This window comes from Centropristis striata, chromosome 16, assembly GCF_030273125.1.
Source record: "Centropristis striata isolate RG_2023a ecotype Rhode Island chromosome 16, C.striata_1.0, whole genome shotgun sequence".
NCBI classification, from domain to species: domain Eukaryota; kingdom Metazoa; phylum Chordata; class Actinopteri; order Perciformes; family Serranidae; genus Centropristis; species Centropristis striata.
In genome coordinates this window covers 58,098-62,500 of record NC_081532.1, presented here as the reverse complement: position 1 = coordinate 62,500, position 4,403 = coordinate 58,098, and positions in this window count along the sequence as shown.

Sequence of the window (4,403 nt, the reverse complement as noted above, 5' to 3'; positions counted from 1 at the left end):
CCACTTCTGGACTTGCATACATTTACATTTAGTCATTTAGCTTTTATCCAAAGCGACTTACAGGAAGAGTAAAAGCAAACAATCAAGGTATAGTGCAATAATAATTAGTGCATCAATAAGTGCTAGTGACAATTCTTTGAGGAGTATAATTATGGTGTGATCTAGGAGAGAAGATGCTCTCTGAAGGTCTTCAGGAGGTTCTAAAGGTAGAGAGGGACGCCCCTGCTCTGGTAGGAACTGGTAGTGGTTCCACCAGCGGGGAATAAGAAATGCAAAGAGTCTGGATTGTCTTGGACCAACGGGGGGCAGAGCCAGAACCGTTCATTGGAAGAGCTCAGCGGTGGTGAGGTAGCATATGTCTGAATCAGGTTCAGGTAGGTAGGAGCAGTACCAGAGACAACTCTGTAGGCAGCATTAGAGATCTGAATCTGATGCTGCAGCAGGTAGAAGTGGAGCTCAATGAGCAGCGGTGGTTTGGTTTCTGAAGCAGACTTTCCGACTGAAACCACTTGTCTTTCTTCATGAGCACATACACCTGTGAGTCAACATGTTGGACCATGAACACGATGAAGAGGAAACATTAAACTGAGCCGAGCTCATCCTGAACGCCTCTCTGTGATTGAAACAAACTACAAACTACAAATACAACATGAAGAAAGTCAAGGACATGCTCATCGCAGTAGTAAGGTAAATCTGGTCTTAAATGAAAATGCATTGGCTGTGTTATTTATTTTTTGTGGGATTTCCAATTTATATGTAGAAATGTACATTTGCAAAGGTGACTTAGTATGTTGTCGTCAAAGTGGCTCTCCTTTTGATTTTGCACTGCCAGTGTGGCTCTTGTGAAAAAAATTGTGAGGATCACTGGTTTAAAGGGACTGAATAAAGAAAGTTTTACAGTGAAGTCAAACAAAGCAAAGCCTAAGAAAAGCTAGCAATTAAAATATTATTTTAACTTCACAGAACCAAACGAAAACAGAGGATATGTACAGATAGTATTAGTGAACAGAGAAGGATCTGGAATTACCTCCATCACATTCTGGATGCACCAATTGACCTATGGCTAAGCCACACCCCCAAACGCGATGAGCCAATCACAGTGCGCATAGCTAACTCAATACACTCAGACATTCTCTGCTTCCACATCCATTGAAATCATTGGAGTTAGTCCGTTTTCAATAGTTTTTATGTGTTTTTTGATGAGATTTTAAGTTTGAAATGGTCAAACGGTGTGCATGGGGTACATGCAACTCTGACACAAGGTATAGCCCAATAATATGGGAGCAGTAACCCGGTTCCCTACGGCAGTGATTCCCAACCGCTGTTCCGCGGCACACAAGTGTGCCGTAAGAAATCAATATCTATCAATATCAAATCCAGCGACTCCGTCTTAACAAGCGCTAACGAGGTCGGCCAGCTCGTTAACAAGAGCCTCTTGTTAACGAGCCTGCCGACCTCGTTAGCGGCAGTTAGCTACAGTTAGCTCTGTAGCAGTACAGTGTGTATGTGCTAACAGGCTAACAGTTAGCTCTGTAGCAGTACAGTGTGTATGTGCTAACAGGCTAACAGTTAGCTCTGTAGCAGTACAGTGTGTATGTGCTGCTGCTGCAGGAGGTGTTCACTTAGCGATCTCTGTTTGTTTACAACAAGCAGCAGAATGAGCGGTGTCAGTGGGGTGAAACGACGAGTGAAAACCTCTAACCTGTTAATGAAGGCCCTTTTGGTGACTTCGAGATGATATTTCATTTTTCTGTCTCCAAAAGTGATTAATTGCCTCCTGTGAAATTTCTCTGACTGTCACAGCTGCCATAGCGCCCGTCACCCAATGTTGACAGTTTGTCTGAGTGAGTGGGGGGGTGGGGCTTAGCCATAGGTCAATTGGTGGGAGGAGCCAGAGGGCTTTGGAGGAGACCAGGGAGATCTAGTGATGGTGGAGAACTTTGTGGAAGGAGTAGCTGATGAAAATGCGTGGCGTGAAAACTTCCACATGTCCAAAGATGCTCTTATGGCTTTAAGTGACGTCCTGGCTGCATACCCAATCACATTCACACACTTTAGATCACCGTATCAGCAGATTTCCTCCTGGAAACGCGACACCACTTTAGTCTTCTGTTCAGACCGTCACCATGGAAACGTAGTGTTAGACAGACTTATATTCAGTCATTCAGTTATACATACAAATATGCACAGTGAATGAAATTCTGTTGCATTGGCTCACAGTGATTGTACTCTGGAATGTCATAAATAAAGTTTAAATATAAAATATAAAACTGTTAAAAAAAAAAAACCCTGAATATTTATATTGCACATGGGTGGACTGCCCCCTCTGGGTGGAGAGAGGTACTGCCCCCTCTGGGTGGAGACAGGTACTGCCCCCTCTGGGTGGAGACAGGTACTGCCCCCTCTGGGTGAGACAGGTACTGCCTCAAGAGAAGGAGTTCCAGTGTCTAGGGGTCTTGTTCAGCAGTGAGGGTAGAACGGAGCGTGAGATGGAGGCGGTTTGGTGCAGCGTCAGCAGTGATGCGGGCGTTGTACCGGACCGTCGTGGTGAAGAAGGAGCTGAGCCGGAAGGCAAAGCTCTCGATTTACCGCTCCATCTACGTTCCAACCCTCACCTATGGTCATGAGCTTTGGGTAGTGACCAAAGAACGAGATCGCGGATACAAGCGGCTGAAATGAGCTTCCTCCGTAGGGTGGCTGGGCTCAGCCTTAGAGATAGGGGGAGGAGCTCAGACATCCGGAGGGAGCTCGGAGTAGAGCCGCTGCTCCTTCTCCTCTAAAGGAGTCAGTTGAGGTGGTTTGGGCATCTGGTAAGGATCCTCCCGGGCGCCTCCCGTTAGAGGAGTTCCAGGTCCAACTGGTAGGAGGCCCCGGGGAAGACCCAGAACACGGTGGAGGGATTATATCTCTCTCCTGGCCTGGGAACGCCTCGGGGCCCAGGAGGAGCTGGACTTTGTGGCTGGGAGAGGGACGCCTGGAAGGCCCTGCTGATAAGCGGAAGAAAATGGATGGATAGATGGATGGATGGATGGATGGATGGATGGATGGATATTGCACAGAAGTGGAGCAGCAGGACGTGTTGTTGTACAAAATATATATAAAAACAGGCTGTATATTGGCAGATGTGTACATTAAAACAGTGTGTATAAACTGTGTAACGTTCAGGTTCAGTGGATGTTTAGTTTTGTTACAGTGACTGGTGCTAACGTCCTGTTGAAGAACCTGTTCTTGTGTCTGGACGTTTAGAGCTGCAGCCAGAGGGGACACGTTGGACCAGTTGGGTCCAGGATCTGAATGATCTGAAGGCCCTGCAGGGACGTGGTCTGACTCTGGACATGTTTGAGTCCTGACAGGTTATTGTTGTTGCAGCCCAGATGGTCTGAAAACACTGATCTTAGAAAGCAGATCAGGTCTAAAATCAGTTGAATGAATTCAGTCACAGATTTGATCTACAGGATCATCTCAATAAATTAGAATATGATGAAAAGTAGTTAAAGTCAAACAAGTATTGAGTCATATAGATGACAGACTGTTCAGAGGAAACATTTACATATTAAACAGACTTTTAAAATGGGTCTTTTGTGATATTCAATTTTTTTTAGGCAGTGAATTTTATGCTTTCATTAAATGTAAGCCATAATCATTATAATTAGAATATATTAAATACATTCTGTGTGTAATGGATCTATATAATGTGTTATTTACACTTTTTGAGTTGAATTACTGACATAAATAAACTTTTCTATGATATTCTAATTTATTGAGATGCTCCTGTACTAATATCTGACAAAATGTTACATTACATGAAAAATATTCCAGGCAGTGATGTGTTGTATTTTAAAAGACAGCTGGTATCAGATCGGTATTATTATCTGCAGAAGTTGAGGTAGTAACATTCGTATCAGGTTAGAACATTTTTTATTGTTTACCTGTTGACCTGTACAGCTCTGGCATGGTGGTGTGTTTCCACAGCTGGTCACTAGAGGGAGACACAGTGCAGCTGGTTTTTATGAATCCTGGCCTCTCCAGTTAAATGTTTCTGACCATGACTAATAACACTGACTCTTCTTTACTCTTTTTTTAACCGCCGTGTGGTAACACAATGATTGAACATGTCAACTCAAGTCAAAGTTTATTTATAGACATTTAAAAACAACCTCAGTTGACCAAAGTGCTGTACAGTTATTAAAATACAATAAAAATCATACACAGATATAACAAATATATATAATATAATAAAAACAATGAAAACAATAAAATACTAAAAACAGTAAAGCAATAAAATAGTAGTAAAAACTCAATCTAAAAACAGAGTTAGGGATAAAAAGAAAATAAAAGAGTAAAAAGGTTTAAAAAAAAAAAAGCCTGGGGACTGAACGCCAAGGAGAATAAATAAAAGGATT